This window comes from Emys orbicularis, chromosome 3 (genome assembly GCF_028017835.1).
Source record: "Emys orbicularis isolate rEmyOrb1 chromosome 3, rEmyOrb1.hap1, whole genome shotgun sequence".
Classification (NCBI taxonomy): Eukaryota; Metazoa; Chordata; order Testudines; family Emydidae; genus Emys; species Emys orbicularis.
This window is the reverse complement of record NC_088685.1, coordinates 147,899,761-147,918,052: the sequence shown is the minus strand read 5'-3', so window position 1 is coordinate 147,918,052 and position 18,292 is coordinate 147,899,761. Positions and strand designations below refer to the sequence as shown.

At 40.4% G+C, this 18,292-nt stretch overlaps 1 protein-coding gene across 1 annotated transcript in view; it reads right to left on the bottom strand.

The window, feature by feature from the left end:
• CRIM1 (cysteine rich transmembrane BMP regulator 1) overlaps positions 1 to 18,292 on the bottom strand; it is a 314,885-nt gene that overhangs the window by 63,824 nt on the left and 232,769 nt on the right. The window lies entirely within an intron of this gene.

Below are 18,292 nucleotides of genomic sequence, written 5' to 3'. Positions count from 1 at the left end.
CCTTTTCTGTGCTGTTATATATTTTTAGGCATGATTCCATGGTATGGAGAATAAAAATTAGTAAAGGATGTGCTAACACTTAAAAGTGTGGCATAATGGTGAAATGTACATTTTATATATTGGTTGTGGGGGTGTGAGAAAACAGGAATGCACAATAGTCATTAATTTAGAGAGGGTAAAACAGAGGAAGAGACCTGGGAAATGACTAGCCAAAGAGAAAGCAATAATGAAAAAGGGGACAAGAGAAATAGAGGGAGATAAGAATCAAGAGAGAAGAATGGACTAGATGGCAAGTCAATGCAGACATACACAAAGAGGACAGAAATGAAGGTTACTCACCTGCACTGGAGTTCTTCGAGATGACCTCTGCATATTCACACTCTTGGAATACATGAATTGTGCAGCTTGGACAAGTAGAACTTTCTAGTAGCAGTGCCTGTTGCAGAGCTCTTGTGTCACCTACTCCTCTTTCAGAGGATGGGATTATAAAGAGAATGTGGTTTGCCAACCAGATGAGTTCTTTCCATCACGTCTTCAAAGGCAAAGTTGAAATTAGGACTCCAAGGAAGAGGGGAAGGAGGATGGGGAATGTGAATGTGCAGAGGTAATCGTGAAGAACTCTGGTTACAGGTGAGTAACCTTAATTTTTTTTTTTTGCGAGTCCTCTGCATATTCCCACTTGGGAGTTGAGCAACCAGCACTCCTCCCTCTGGACAGTGGGACAAAGAAAACTAGTTAAATAGATACTGTAATGCTTCTTTACTAAATTGTTTATCTGATTTAGATGCCAGATGTAAACAACAATATTTTGTGACAGAATCAAACTCTAAATGGCAGCTCTACTGATTTTGAATATGGGAAGATAATGAGTGCTTGTCTACATGGCGAATCACTGAGTGGCAAGCCAGGAGTATATCTACAGCACCCCAATTTGCTGAGCAATAACTCATCATGTGGACACTGCTACCACACAGTGAAAGTCCTGGAGTACAGCCTCCGAAAATTTTCACTGCACTGTAGCAGTATCCACATAGCAAGTTACTATGTGGCAAGCTGAGGCATTGTAGAGTCACATCCTGGCTTGCCATGCGGTAACTTGCTGTGTAGACAAGCCCTAAGGCAGGCCATGGAAGCGGTCTTCACTCTGAGTGTGTTCTAAGCCCTTCTGGAAGAGGCGCAGAGGTGTGTTCAGAAACACTCTTCAATAGAGAGTCAGACACTTAGAAAGGCGCTGGCAGGTGACTGCCTGAGCTCTACTCTTTTCCCCATAAGAGACAAACAGTCTAGGTGATTTTCTGTATTCCTTAGCTATACTCAAACAGAAGATTAATGCTCTCTTAGCATCCAAGTAGTGTTGCTTAACTTCCCCTGAGTGACAGTGAGACCTAGGGAAAGATATTGGTAAATTTATGAATTAGTTAAGATTGAATTCTGTTGCCACCTTGGAGAGAAATTTCAGGTTGGCTAAAGGATCACTTTATCTTTGTGAATAACTTGGGGGGGGAGGGAGGGGGGAGAGAAGAAGGGAAGAGAGGCAGAGTCCAGCCATGACAGCCTGTAGCTTGCTCAGCCTTCTAGAGGAATAGTTATAGATATAAAAAAGGCTGTCTCAACTGAGAGTTGAAATAGGGAACATTCTCCCATGGGTTTGAAGGGAGGATTCATGAGCTGAATAAGGACTAGACTGAGATCCCACTCAGGTGAGGTTCTCTAACCACAGGGTAGACATTATTAGTCCCTTCAAGAATCTTTTTACCCGATCATGGCTAAATATAGTCTTTTGCTCAATTAAGCTGTGATGAGCAGAGATGGCTCTGAGATATACTTTTACCAATGATATGGAGAGCCCCAAGGATTTCATATAAAGTACTTCAGTATGGATTGAACAAAAGCTGAACATGGATTTCTGTTATAGCTGGTTCTCCAAAAAGAGGACCTTTTCCATTTATGACAACATAGGTGAGTTGACTGTTTCCTGGAGGACAACTATATCTCCTGTACTGTTTCTGAATAGGACAGTTCCAGATTTGCCAAAGCCCTGTGTCCCATGGTGTTAAATGGAAAGAATCTGGGTCTGGATAGCAAATCTAACTGCTCTTCTGGTCAACAGGTCTGGACTTGCAGGCAAAGACAGAAATCCCTTATGATAGCTGCAGGAGATCCAAAACCACTATTGTCTTGCCCAGGCCTGGGCTATCAGAATAACCCTGGCTTTGCTTGATTTTCCTGAGAACTTCCTGCATTAGAGGAATTGGGGGGAAATGCATAGAGGATGTCCCCACCACCAGCCCTGAAGAAGTACTGCTGAGATAGAGTGGTGGTCTGCTTTTGCTCTGGAGTTGTGTGTGGTTGAAAATATGTCCCTCTCTGGATACACTCACAGAAAGATATTGTTGTTTACTACTAAATTCTTGAGTGATCACTTGTTCTCAGGGGCGGATCTATGTTTTTTGCCGCCCCAAGCATGGCAGTCAGGCAGCCTTCGGTGGTGTTTCTGTGGGAGGTCGCCCAGGTCACGCGGATTCGGCAGTGGTTCTGCGGATGATCTGCCAGTCTCGCACCGGCGTACCCGCCGCCGAAACCGTGGGACTGGCGGACCTCCTGCAGAAACGCCGCCAAAGGCAGCATGACTGCCGCCCTCACAGCGACTGGCAGGCTGCCCTCCACGGCCTGGTGCCTGGAGCCGCCCCTGCTTGTGCTGAGCATATAAGTGTCTGCTCAGCTGATCCGCCCGCATATTGTCCTTGTCAGCAAGATGGAGAGTTACAGGATAAAAATTGGTGTACCATGCACCACTCCTATAGAACTACAGCCTCTTTGCACAGGTGGCTATAACGTGTCTCTCTCCACAACCCCCATCCACTTGTTCATGTAAAATACTGCTGTAATATTGTAAGGAGTTGCCTGAACCACGCTGCCACGTAGATGAGCGAGAAAGTATTTATGAGCCCAATATATTGCTCTAAATTTTAGAATGTTGATAGCAATTTTTTCTCCCTGGTATGCCAGTGACTTGTTAGACTCTTTTAATAAGCCCCAACTGGAAGCATTGGAAGTGACTGTAGCTGATGCAGCTAGGGGTTGAATGCAATCCCTTTGAGGGCATCGCAACATTGAGTCCACCATATGAGTCACAGGAACAGATCTCCAAGTAATGTCAATGTCATAAACATGCTGTCTGTATTTGGAATACAGTATCTTGCTAACCAATGTTGTAGAGGCCTCATCTTCAGAGATTTGTACAGAGTTAAATTGTGTGGCTGAAGCCATAAAGCCCATCAACTTGAGGAAAAAATCACTGTTTGACAAGAGTTCTCCTGTATTATTGCTATTGCTGTAAGGATTTTGAAATGCCTTTCTTCTGGAAGAAAAGCTCTGCCTTTCTGAGAATCCAGAACTGCCCCAATAAAATATATGACCTGGTTTCTTGAACTCCAGTGTTTGGAACAAGGTACATATCTGTGATGTAGCTTTTGCTAGGTTCTCCTGTAAGGACACCCTGATAAGCCAATTGTCTAAGTAAGGGTACATAGATACTAGGACAGCTCATATATGTTGCTACTGCTCAAAAAGTTTGTGAATACTCCACATATCATAGTGTGTCCAAAAGAGGACCTTGAATTGGTATTGATCTCCTCCCACCACAAACTCTAGATATTTTGGATGGGAAGATCTGATTCACATGTGAAAATAAGCATCTTGTAAATCAATTTTTGAGTCCCAAACCTGTCTTGTCAGGAATAAGGAGGGAAGGAGTGAGCCTAGGGTAAGCATGAGAAAGAAAATGGAATATATATAGCCAAAAAGAATGTGGGAGAAAAAAAAGTGAGAGAGGAACAAAAACAAAGAAATGGAAGCAGAAATAAAATACAATTTTATGGTTTGTATACTTCCTTAATTTATTCAAACGTATTATCCCAGTTATGTTTTAAGGATGTCATTTATTATTTTATTTTTTCATTGTTACTTTTAATTTTTTTAAATATACCGCAGATCTTGCATGAAATGTGGTGAAGGAGGGCAAAAGAATTCTTTCTTGGAGCCTCCATTGACATCAATAAGCTTTGAATCAGTCCCTAAGACACCATTATGCTTAACATCAGCCATGATTTGGGACTGGAGATGAGCAAACAATTTCCTTCTTATATTTTGCTTTGATTAGGTTCATTGTATCACTTTTAGACAGCAGTGTTAGTGTAGCATTTTATATCTTAACTCAGCACATGCTATTAGAGACATCTAATATACTGCTTTATACAGCATCATCAATATGCTCAATGCAGCAATATACACAGAGGATAACAACATCCTGCCCCAAGAAGTTTATAATCTAAAAACAGATTATATGCCATTTGATGTATAGACTGGAAGATCCAGTGTCAAGGCAGTGCAGATTTTCTTAGATAATAATTTTAGCGGTGATTTATTATTGAAAGGCTTTTCATTTGGTAAGTGCTGATTTGATATTACTACTAATTGATTACTCAATGAATTTGTATACTATATAGCTCTTTTAAGACATTTATTATGTTCATATTGCCCATTTACTATTATTGATCATACAAATGCATGTATATACTTTACTAGAAAGTTGTCCTATATGCTATGCTCTGCAGATAAGTGAAAGGAGCTCTGGCAAAGAGCCAGAACCACAGCCAAGGACTCTACTATAAATACTCTACTGTCTATCCCTAAAAGTGCACATCTAAGGATGGTCAGCAAAAGTGCCTCATGAGACCTCAGCCATCATGGTAGTACCAAGGGAAAGAAGCAGCTTGTAAGGAAGCTGGATCAGAAACCATGTATGGCTGTACATATTAGAACAAATGTCATCTGAAAGCAGATGGGAAATCAGCGCAGTCTGCAGAACATGGGTGTAATGCACTCATACCAAACTTGAATGTACAGGTGAGCTACCACATTCTGTACTAGCTGAGGCTTCCAAAGGTCTTCAAAGATGCAAACAAGCAGAAAACACCACAGTACTCCAGACATGAAAATTTCAATAGTGTGACTGACTACAGTGAACTCCACATTATCATAGAAAAGCCACTTTCTCCTAGATATTGTGGATAAAAAACAAAAAATAATGGCATAAGCCACTGCTGTAACCTGGGAATCAAAGAGTGATCAGGGCTTCAAAAAGCTGCTTATGAATCCATTAATCGAGGGCAGTCACAACCATTACCATTTCCTCAAGTTGCTTTCCATGCCAACCATTGTCTCCATCTTTTCAAGATTCAGTCTCAAAAAGTTCAGATCCTATATCTTAGTCAAACACTGGGAAAGCAAGAAAAACAATGTTGCGATTTGATATACAGGAAACATATAGTCCGGTACCATCAGAATGTGGACAACACTGTAGTCAAAAATGCCTAACAACTGCCTGTAACAAATTAATATAGATTTTGAACAAGAGGAGTGACAAAATGGAAAAGATGTAAGGGATATTTCCTGCATCAGTGAGGTGAGCAGCTACCCCGTTGCCTCTCAGAAAGAGTGCCATGGAAGGATCAGCCCTGTCCATCATTATCATATCCTATAACAGTACCTAAAACGCCTCATGCTGAGCTATATTAACCATCGATGTATCTAACAAAAATAATATGGACACGTGATCAGTGTCCATCACTAAAAGAAGTTCATCACCAAAGTTACTAATGCTGTCTCTATACCATACGCAGGCATCACACCAAATTGCTAGGGCCTCCAAGAGAGCAGAGGAATCCACACAGATCTCAAACTACCCTGCCCACACATCTGATAGCTTTCTAAACCATGAGTATGTGCTTTTATGTGCTGAACTCAAACCTTCCTGGGATATTTCCATATTTGCCCAGTGACCTAGATATCCTGACCTCATATAGAAGTCATCAGTGCAGAAAAGTCTGGGACGTTCCACCACCACTTAAGATAAGGGTTCAGTCAATATTAATCAGGAATTCAATAATTGTTATTGAACTGCCATTTAATATTAACATAAATCAGGTCATCAAAAGGCTTTTATACTGACAGGAAGGATATTATTGATCGAAAATACTGAAAGAGATAAATTTAAGTCTATGGAAAAACCTTCTGAGAACTCTATGTATTTCAAACACTCCCATTAGTCACATTTTTGTAAATCAGCATTTTTATTAAACATACTTTGTGTGTAAGGGAAAAGAAAAGGTTGGATTAAGTTTTAAATGTTTTATTGTACACTACAATAAAGGATTATGTTTTTGAATAAATATTTAAAATCTGAATTTCAAAATATTTACATTTTCTAACAGCATGATATTCTGGAATTAATTTTGTAATTTTGGGTAAAATATCCCCTAACAAACACCTCACGCCTAACAAGACAATGGATTTGGTCCCAATGATTTTCACACTTATCTTCCCAGCTCTCTGACTGACTACATTATTGTGAGAATAGCCTTATGAATTGATGTACCATCTTGCACACACAGATGCACAAATTGCATGAGGAAACCTGTAAGTGTGCAATGTGTTATTTCTGATTTACAACAAAGATCTGAGTAACATTCCTTAAATTAAATATTTCCTTTGTAATGATTCCAACTCACAGCTTCTTTTTGTTAAATTTCTAGCAGTTTCTTCATTAGCAATCATTCATATCACTAATTTCCTGCTTTTATAAATGAGATACCCTTTTTGTTTATTTCAAATCACTAATTTTCCATTCCAGTCAAAGCCGCAGCACCAAAATTATTTAACAAATGCTTTGCTGTAGTGGCAGATCATCTTTGAGTCCGTAGGCATACCTATGTCTGAATGATAGTCTACTACTAAATGCAATATTGACTACTAGCTTTGATTCTGATTCCTGTGATGAATCTGTGGTCCAGTAAGATGATTACCTCCCTAATGGCTGAATGGCAAACTTAATGACAGATATCCCACTGATGCAAGGAAAGCACCTCCAGGCAGGTGCACTGGTCTCTATCTTCTAATGATTCAGACAGTATGTTGCTGAAGAATCTGCTAGCACCTGTACACCCAAAAGTAGCTCCAATGAGAAATCTGGCCTTTACTGTGGCTTTGAACTAACAAGTCTTCTGGGTTAGCTCAAAAATTGTATTTCACTCAGCAAAAGGAATGTTCTACATATTCTCATAGCTCAATGTCTAACAGCATTGACTACACATGTGGTGGAAGAGTGTGTTTGTATGAGAGCAATCCCATACAAACAATCAACAGAAGAGCAAAAGGCAGAGCACAGTAGAAGTAATTAAACCCCTAAAAGCTCTGAAAATTACAGGAAACATGGATAGCAAATGGTAAATATTGAAATAGACTTTTTACTCCACTTAAAAGTCAATGAGCAAAAAACAAAAACAAAAAAACAGATGAGCAGAAAGTTGCCATGTTAATGATGGCAGTGGTTCAAGCAATTGAAAGTACAATGTATTTGAACTGTTAGTGAAAAAACTGGATAGTTTAGGCATCAAAATCAATTTTGTTCCATAGTGTTCTCTAAATGAAAAGGTATAGGATATACAGTACACGAGGGCCATGTGTATCATTGTTGAGTACAGCAGTCCATTTAAATCACTGACAATTCTATTATAGATTTGAGATTAAAAGTATTAGTTTGCAAGTATGTGATCACACAAACCTCTTTGATAAGAGAGTAGGTGGTCCATAGCATTAACAAGATACAAGAGTGCTTACTTAGGGCTGTCCATGTAATCCTTATTCATGGTAAGCAACCACAGTGAACTCATTATAAATGAAGATTGCAGAATTTGGCATTCTGAAAAACACAGCTAGCCCTGGAAGGCAACACAAGAAACTGTGAAGCACATAGTAACATTTGAGCAATATTCTGCAAAATCAAGGACAAAGACTGAAACAGTAACAGGGCAGAAAGTGAGATAAATTCAGCCATACCCCACTGACATAAATGGGGCTGCATTAATGTAACATAGGGCCGAATTTGGGCTTCTGCCCTAGAAGCAGAAATGAAATGTGTGTTCAGGAAATAACTAATCAAGAAGAGTGAACTTGGGACAAAGTGCAACCTTTTTGGTGGGAAGCATCATACAAATTTTTCATCATATGGTAAAAACTGTGCAAAAGGTAAAAGAAAAATCACTTTGCAATGGTGTACTTATCAGGAGAGGTGTTTAAAGGACACTAAGATTTGAATGCCAATGGAAGATAAGGACACAGCTGTGAGGTTTAATGGGGCAATCAACAGAATGGCAGTACAGTATACTGAAGTGCAAAACAAGTTAAGACTAAAAAACTGTAGCTTTTAGAAACAGACAGTACTGTTCACAGGAGCAAAATCAATACTGATGACATGGAAGATTTTGAAAAAGCTAAAGTAGAAGACAACACTTATGAAAAAAAGAGGTGATGATGAAAGCCTATGAAGAACTGACTGAGATGCAGGTAACATGCAGATTAAGGAGGATACAGCATAATGGTAAAGAAAGAAACTATTTTTTAAATAGCTCCTACAGTAAATAGTCTTTTCTGGGAGAGCAGACCAGTAAAAAGCTGGGGCTGATTAGATTTATTTTTAAAACAGTGAAATACCAAAGTGTCCAAAACCAAAACAGCCTAGATAAGCAGCAGCAATTGCGGCCTGGGAAAAGCAATTTCCTGGCACATTCAGGGGGTACATATACCATTCAACTGAAAGACATGACTCATTGTGTAATGCATGCCCTAAGTAGAGTACAGGTGCCCTTGAGACAAGAGTTAAGGGAAATGTGAAACAGAATGACAGTGGTGAATTAATATAATAGCCAAATGTAGCCCACAGACTGGGTGAATTCAATAGCATGTGTAATAAAGGTATCAGGACACTCAGCATGTGCATGGATACTAAAGAACTCAGTGAGAATATAATGTAGGAGCATTACTGAGAAAAATAATGAGATATGAGGCACAATATTTTACAAACCTGGATTCATCACATGAATTTAGACACACACAATTAAGTAACAAAAATAAAAAAAATGTGTACATTCAACTTCAGAATGGCCTGAACCAAAACACTGAGCTTGCATCCCCCTTAACTTTGGGAAAGTGTGGACCCAGATCCAAACTTTGTAATACTGTTGATGTAATGGGCATACTAGAACAATGAATATTAATATGCCTGAACTTTGAAAAGTGTGGAATTGAATATGGTTTCAGATCCAAATTTCACTACCTGGGCCCACTTCCACAAGTAACACATACTTTGGCTTCCATATGGGAAAAAGTTCTGGTCTAGAAATGTTCCACAAAGGATGATGGAAAGAGTCAGAGTCTACATTAACAATGTGGTGATGTGGCTAACTCTTAGAAAGACCATATCACAGGCTGTTGGAGAATTAAGAAAAATGCATCAATATAACTGAAGCTCATTTGCTAAGCAGGAGCTGATGTAATTGTGACAAACGTTAGCAGCAGCAGGCATACAGCTGGGACTGACTAAAACAAAAGCAGTACAAGAAATGATAAAACAAGAAGATTTTTTAAAAAATCCTTGGATATAACATACTTTCAGGACAAGTTTATACCTAGTCTGACAGCTGCCTTTAGAACATGCCAATGCTGAACAGACATGGCTTCTAGATCATAAGGAGTGAAATAAAATTAATTAAATAATAGTTAGAGGACCAATGTTAGCATTTTTCAACCTGAGTAAGGAGACCAGTGTTTATAGATGCTTCTAAATATTGACTAGGCATGCTCTTATTAAAAGATTAATGTTGATTTTCAGCAAATCTTGAAACACTGGGGAAATTCCAGAGGACTTGAAGAGGCCTAATATTGTGCCAATATTTAAAAAGGGTAAACTGAATGACTCAAATACTTATAGGTCTGTCAGCCTGACATCGATCCCAGGAAAAATAATGGAATGGCTGATAAGGAATTTGATTTATAAAAAAAATAAAGGAGGGTAATATAACTAATGGCAATCATCCTGGGTTTATGGAAAATAAATCTGGTCAAACTAATGATTTTTTTGGGACAAGATTACAAGTTTGGTTGATAAAGGTAATAGTGTTAATGTAATATACTTAAACTTCTGTAAGCATTTGACTTGGTACCACACATATTGATTAAGACACTAAAACGATACAAAATCCACACAGCATGCGTTAAATGGGTTAAAATTGGCTAATTGATAGGTTTCAAAAATCTAACTGTAAATGGAGAATCATCATTGAGCAACTGTGATTCTAGAGGGTCCTGAAGGGTTCAGTCATTGGCCCTACACAATTTACTGATAAAGTTTACAGTTGACACAAAGACTGGGGGAGTGGTGAATAATGAAGAGGACAGGTTACTGATACAGAACAATCTGGATCACTTGGTAAACTGGGTGCAAGCAAACATATACGTGTTTCATTACAGCCAAATATAAGGTCATACGTCAAAGAACAAAGAATGTAGGCCATACTTACAGGATGGAGGACGCTATCCTGGGAAGCAGTGATTCTGAAAAACACCACTGGGTCATGGTGGATAATCAGCTGAGCATAAGCCTCCAGTGTTACACTCTGGCAAAAAGGGGTCATCTGATCTTTGCCATGTAAACGGGGAAATATCGAAGAGGAATAGGAAGGTTATATTATTTCTGTATTTGGCACTTGTATAACCGCTATTGGAATACTGCGTCCAGTTATGGTGTCCACAATTCAAGGAGGATACTGATAAATTAGAGAGGGTTCAGAGAAGAGCCATAAGAATGAATAGAAGATTGAAAAAAGTATTATAGCAATAGACAGCAGGAGCTCAGTCAACTTAGACTATCCATGAGACTAAGGGATGACTTGATCACAGTCCATAAGTACCTACATGGGGAACAGAAATCTGATAAGAGGGCTCTTCAGTCTAGCAGACAAAGATACAAGATCAAATGGCTGGAAGCTGAAGCTAGACACATTTAGACAAGAAATAGGATGAAATTTTTCAACAGTGAGGGTAATTAACAGTTGGAACAAGTTACGAAAGGTTGTGGTGAATTTTCCATCACTGGAAATCTTTAAATCAGGATTGGATGTTGTGATGATTTGGGGAATCTGTCTATGTACAACTTAGAGAGACAAGTTGAGTGAGGTAATATCTTTTATTGGACCAACTTCTGACATGAGCATCTCTCACCAACAGAAGTTACTTCACCCACCTTGTGTCTCTAATATCCTGGAACCAACACAGCTACACCTACACTATATACAACACAGCTACACCTACACTATATACAATTTATGAATTCTGTTTGAGATTATGAATTCTATGTACATCTATAACCCTCAGTTACGTAGTTAGTCAGCCATGGGCTGACAAGGACACCATCATGTATCACACACCCTTTATGGAAGAAAGAATGGAACAAACAACAGAAATTGTTAACCTGAAGGGCTCCCATTCAAATGGGAACTCCTTAGGACAATGGGTTGGGCTGAAGCCTTAGGAGAACCAGTTTTCTCCAGCTTCTCTGACTATAGTTTGACTGAATAGTATTTTCCGAGAAACGGCACAAGGAAATAACTTGTCGTCAATGTGACTCATCAAAACATAGGATTCTTTGGGATAAGAGAGAGAACAAAGGGGCATGCTTTCATAGCAGAAGGGATCTTTTTGACTGTGGGACCAACAGAGACTGAAGGAATCTGCCCGCAGTGGTCAGAGTGAGAGACTCCATATTCTGGAGGGGATCCTGAACGCCTTAGAGACTAACTAAATCACAAAGAATGCTCAAGAGTAATGAGGAAACTGAGACAGGAAAGGGCATAAGTGTTTTTTTTAACCTAGATCTGCGTATCTCTTGTGCTGTTTAAAGTAAAGAGTAATTATGATAGAAACCTTTGTAAAACCTGTGTCTGTTTACTTCAACGATCACGTAACTGAAATGACTGAAATGAGGTTGGAAATCTGACGGATGTGCTTAAGCAACTAGGAGGGAGTTGAGAGAGTGGATTCTAGTCACAGGATCTAGGCAGCTGGACCACAGCAGTCTCAGAAGGGAGTTCTTTTTTTAGCACCATGAGTGTGCACCTAGAGATCCAGACTCAGGAAAGCTTAAAAGCACATGGATCTAACATGTGGACTCCAAACACAGCAGCCTGGTGAGTGTCCAGCAGGGGGAGCTTGATGATAGCTGTGACAGATTTCCCCCCCCTAAAAGATATGCTCTAGTTCACCCACAGCTATTGGAATTGAAGCAGGAATTAATTCATTCAAGTATTATGGCCTCTGTTATTTATGCAGGAGGTCACACTTGATAAAGGCACTGAGGATACTGGAGATCTAATATGGCTCTCCGTCCTCCTTTCTTCTTGGGGATTAGGAAAATAGTAGGAATAAAATCCATTTCACCAATGTTGAGATGGTATTGGCTCTATGGCTCCCCTTAAAAGTAGCAAGTCTACCTCCTATAAAGTATCATCTCATGAGAGTGGTCCTTGAAAAGGGATGGAGAAAGGGTTTTTGGAGGGTGAAGGAAGAGGAACTTTATAGTGTAACCAAAGTGGATAGTATGGAGAAGGATCCAGGATGGGTTGAAATGGACTCCAAGGCATAGGGTACCATCAGTTCTAAGGAGGATACCCCATCTTGCACAGATGTGTCAGAGGTTCTAGAATCTCCTGAGACCCATCATGGCTGATGTCTCTTGGAGAAGGTGATGGGTGTCACAGGGTAACTGGTCTCTGTGAACAGCTTGAGCCCAGCTCTCCTGGACTGGAGCGGCTGGGCTCAATCCAGCTAATTAAAGTGGACTGGGCTATACCTGGGCCTATAATGGGCTGCTATTAGGCAGCTAGGGGGAGGAAGGACTAAGGCAGGCTGAACCCTGGGAGGGAGGACTGAGACAGGCTGAGCCCTGGGCAGCAAAGGCCACACTGGAGGGGAATTAAGTCCTGTGGTGAGTCCCTGTAGCCAATGGGGCCAGGGGATCAAGGAGCAATCCCACGGCTGCAGTTCCAAGAGGGGAGCAGAGCTGGAGGAGGCAAGAAAGTTGCCAGAAGTCGGGGAGCCAGAGACCCCTGGGAGGGGTGGCCCTGAAGCCTGGGGGCTAGGTTTTGACTTAAGACTGCCTTCTGTTTGTTAACCTTTGCTATAAAAAAATAAACCTCTGTAACTGAGATTGTGCATGGCAGCACATGGTTGGAGGTGGGTGCAGCAACAGCCCACCCAGTGACACTGTCCTTTTCCCATAGCAGAATTGCCCAATAAAGAAAATGTGGGCTTCCATCTCCAAAGACAGTGCTGTCAAAACCACTGAGGAAATATCCCAGCCACAAGAGGGAATAGCAGACCAGCTTCTTTCATAATGCTTGTGGACTGATGGTGTCATGATCTTCATTGTAAGAAGAAGTTCTGACAGACAGGTCAGATTCAGATCTGAAAGGATGGTCATGTTCTCCAAAGCTGTGTAATCATCACCACAAAGTGTCTTCTCCCTGTGAGCTTTTGGTGTCAGCTTACAAGTGCATGTCAGTGCTGATGATGTATGGATGATGGTCAGTTCTTCGCTGTTACCGATGGTCATATCGGTCTATGCTGAGAGCCCTGCATGGAAACAAAATTTGTATCTGCATCTGATCTGCAAAATGACCCACTGATATCTGCCTCTGCAGAGGCAGATATCTGTGGATATAAAGCTGACATATGCAGGCTTGCAGGACTCTAAATACAAAATTTGTATCTGCATCTGATCCGCAATCTGCAGTGGTCCATGGATATCCATGGATTTGCAGGGCTCTATCTATGCTTTTTTCTCAGTACCGACAGTGAAGAAGAGGAGGATCTCTTAGCCACAATCCTGATGGGTTTTTGAGCTTCCCTGCACAAGGCACGAATAGTCACCTGACCTCAATAGCATAGGGGCAAATCAGATCTCCTCTCAGAAGTGGATATAGAGCAGTATTTTTCTGTAGACCCTAGAGAGGGTTTCTTACCCTCGTGGTGAGCCTGAGACGACGAGTACTTGCCTCTACCTTTGCCTGTCCCTCCATCCAAAGTGGCAGTGCTGGGTAGTGCGCTCAATATCTCAGACTGCTGTATAGGGGGGTCTGCCCAGCCCAGATCCAACTGGGACCTCAGAGCCTGTTCCATGAGGTGTTTACTAACCCTGAACCTCCTACACTTAATGGGTACAGGGAAGGAAGGAGTGACAGATGCTACACTTAGAAGAGATACAAGCTTCTCTGAGGCAGAGGCACCTCTGATGGTTGTTGCTGACTGGGAAGGAACAGGGCAGGAGATGCAGTTCTTGACACCCAGAGTCCTGGGCATAATTGGAGTCCCGTACTGGGAAGAGTGTGTGTGTGTGTGTGTGTGTGTGTGTGTGAGATGTGGGTATTCCCTGAAATCTGTCTCTTATAAACTACTTAAACTAAACTAAGACTTTTTTTTATATATGTGATCTACAATTTATAATACTTGCATGTTCAGTGTAGGATAATCAACTCTGTGGACACTGGAGGGTTCTATCTTTGACCATGCAGCGGTTAGAAGGAACTGGAGAGGCGGTCAATCTGAACTGCCCCTTATACTCTCAGATCAAAGCACAAGAAGGGAAAAAGTTCAGACCAACAGAAACTACTAGAAAAAAATCTTCTTAGGTGCATGGAGCACATGAGTACCCGAGTAGAATACACACAGGGACCAGCACATGAAGAACAACTGATTTTAAATGGGATAGGAAAAGGCCCATGAGCACAGAACAGAAGAACTGTAGCAGGGATTTAAAAGGGACCCTCTCTCAAGAGAGGGCAGTAGTCATTTAGAGGGAACTAGACCAAGACCCAGGACCCTGCTGAGGAATGTCTGAAAAGTTGGGACGGCCTAGTCTGCCATCAATGGATGCTAAACATTTAGGTAAGACAGACACACATGTGAACTGTTTACTCTCTTAAAATCTGCTTTGTTCCTACTGCTAAAATAAACAATATTTTTGTTTTAAGAAGTCTGTCTGATCACTATATCACTGGTCAGACTCCTAAAGGGAAGAACTGCAGGTGCCCAAACTCAGTTGGACATGCAGGGCAAGAATGGTTGATACACGTGGTACTGTAGCCCAGGGTCTGGTCTAGGAGTGGGAGAACAGTGGAATTCTGCCCACGGATAGGTAAAGGCATCTGGTGTAAACATCTACAGGGGGACACTCAGAGACCTGAAAGGGGACATCAGTGCAGCTAACCCTGTAAGAGTGACAAGTGCTATTTTAGCTGCAATAGTTATCAGCATGGAATCCCCCCCCCCCCCCCCCCAAGGCATGGCATCTCAATGGATCATAGCTTGTCAGACAGAACTTCACACAAATGGCCGATGCATGACCCTAAGGTGTGTTGAGCATACCCAGCTTCCACTGAATTCAACAAGATTTGGGAGGGTGCTCAATATTCTCAGAATCAGGCCTAAAGGAGATTCAATTTAGTCCATAAAGAATTCCATAATTTAATCCATAAAGGATCTTCCACTTGAACATCTATCCTAGTTTTATTATTTAGCCTTGTGACTTGATTTTTTAATTGGTCTCCTCTGGTATGTGTGTAAACAAAATCTAAGCTCTTAAACTTAGATATAAGCTTATCTTCCATTTACTTTTTTTCACATGGACACCTTGGTACTCTGACCAAACCTAAAATTCTGAAATGGTCTCAGAATTTCATCTTAGAGATAGTGCATTTCTTTCCATGTTTCTTTTCCTGATCCCTTTATTCATGGGCAGACATTTATTCAATAATTTTCACATGAAGCAGGCTCTCATCCATTACCTAGACAACCATTCTATAAATCATCCAGGCTACTTATGGCTTTTGAAGAGAAATCCAAGAGGTGTATAAACTTTTGAAGATCTGTTTGTTTTGTATTTTGTCTTCTAATTTGCAGACAAAGTTTCAGATACCAGATGGTCCTAATGTTAAACAAACAAGAGCTATGGCAGCATTTTAAGCATGCCTTTGTATAGTGTCCATTTCTGAGATTTGTAGTGTGGCTACAAGGAGCTACCTACATATCTTTACCCATCATTATTCTCTTGATGCTGAGGCCAGATCGTATTTCAGGAGAGCTGTTTTACAGTACCTTTTAAATTAAGCACTCCTCAGCCATCCTTTTGGTGTGGATTGCTACTGCTGGTTCATCTTCAGGGGTGGGGAACTAGGAGGCGAATTTATGAAGGAGAAAACTAGAGTTACTTAACAGTAACTGGAATTTTCTGAATATATTGCCTCCACAGATCCACACTAACCGTTCCTCCTTCCTTTAGAACTCTCTATTGATTTCCAATACACCTCTACCCCGATATAACGCGACCCGATATAACATGAATTCGGATATAACGCGGTAAAGCAGCGCTACGGGGGGGTGCGGGGCTGCGCACTCCGGTGGATCAAAGCAAGTTCGATATAACGCGGTTTCACTTATAACGCGGTAAGATTTTTTGGCTCCGGAGGACAGCATAATATCGGGGTAGAGGTGTATATGGATGAAAACAGAGGGTTGGAGTGTTGAGACTCTTTAAAACCCTGCTTAAATAAACCGTTTTATAAGTGTACTGAGTGCAAATGGCCCTAATAAGTAATTGCTTTAAACAGTTCTGGGATTTACATATCACATATGACTCCAGGAATGTGGACTTGTACAGACAATATCTTGAAGAAATATTTAGTAGCAAGTAACCTGGCTTTTGTAGTCCTTCAGACAGTTTTCGTTCCATGTGACAATCCTCACACATCCAAGCCAGTTTGAATGAATTTTGCTAGTTTGATTTCATGAGGCATATATTCTTTACTAAAATCAGTATACTATTACCACCTATTGTTCTTCCTCCTCCCCCGTAGGGTATTTTTGTAATTATAGTAAGAAAAGAGATCAAGTTTCTCTGGTATGATTTGTTCACCATAATACAAACCATCCTGTTAAATGTATGTTTTCATTATCCTCTAGGTGTTTATTTAAAGATAATATTTGTATTTTATTTTACTAGGGATTGAATTTAGAGATTTACCATACATTTACCGTCAGGATCACTCTTTTCCAGTTCTAAGAATTTATCTCATTACGTTTTTTCCAGCATTCTGATATTTCCCCATTTTTTCATGATCTTTCATAGTTAATTGTCAGAGGTTCAACACATTTGTTAGCCAACAACATTTATACTGAAGGATAAGAGTACCCTACTTCTGCCAGGACTCTCCTACTTTAAAGCTAAAATACTTTCTTTTGCCTGTCCTCAAGCTGGTTAGTTGAATGTTGTACTTTTTGATACCACTATCCTACTTTCATGAGACATGTTGCTGTTTCACGACAACGGCAGAAAACCTTCACCATCAGAAAGTGTTCAGACATTTCCCCATTTTTATACTAATTCAAAGAAATTTGCACTACATACAATATGCATATATGCCTTATATTTGATATTAAATTCAATAGAAAGGCTGCTACATTAAATGCACCAGCATCTTGAATGTCATGGACGAGAGACGTTCACCAAAAAATGGTTAGCATTAATTGTAAGGATAGATTTAAAAAAACAAACAAACAAAAAAACCCCACAACCCCAAATATGTATATTTAGGGTAAGCAACAATTAAGGGGGTGAAATTACAAACATTTCAAAATTTTTAACCTGTAACACAATGAGAGAAATTATTTAGGGTTATACTCTCCCACTGTGTAGGGGACTCTGCATGGCTTTGTTCTTGGCTCTCTCTTCTCTCTCTATACCCTTTTTTCTCATATGTTCACAGTTTCAACTATCATGTCTACACTGATGACCCATAGATGTATCTCTGCTCCTGACTTGCTTTCATCCAATCCTGCATCTCAGTCTCCTTCTTTGACATCACTTTCTGGATGTCTCCTAACTCATTTGGAAAGCTTCACACTGCCAAAACTGAACTCTAGCTCTTTCCACTCAGCTCCATGTGACCCCTTTTTTCTGTCACTGTCATCAACACAATCATCTTCCCTAGCCCTCAAGCTAAAAAATTGGGGGTCTTTGACTCCTCTTTTTTTCCCTTATCTCACAAATCCATATATTCAAGTCCCTTCTGAAGACACTTCATCCCTGCCATGGTGCCTTGGGTATCATGCTCTCTGACAATGTCATGCTTGAGGAATAATTTCTGTATCATTTATGTGCCATATTTAATTATGGGAGGAGCAGTCATAGCCCTTACATTACAAATTTCTGCCTTTTTAAAAATACTCTAAATGCCTCCATAATTTGTGGCGGGATTGGATATTTGGCAGATGGAGAGTCCTAGGGTCAAGGAGGTGCCTTTTGCTGGCAACATGAAAATCCATTCAGATTTGGTAGTGACAC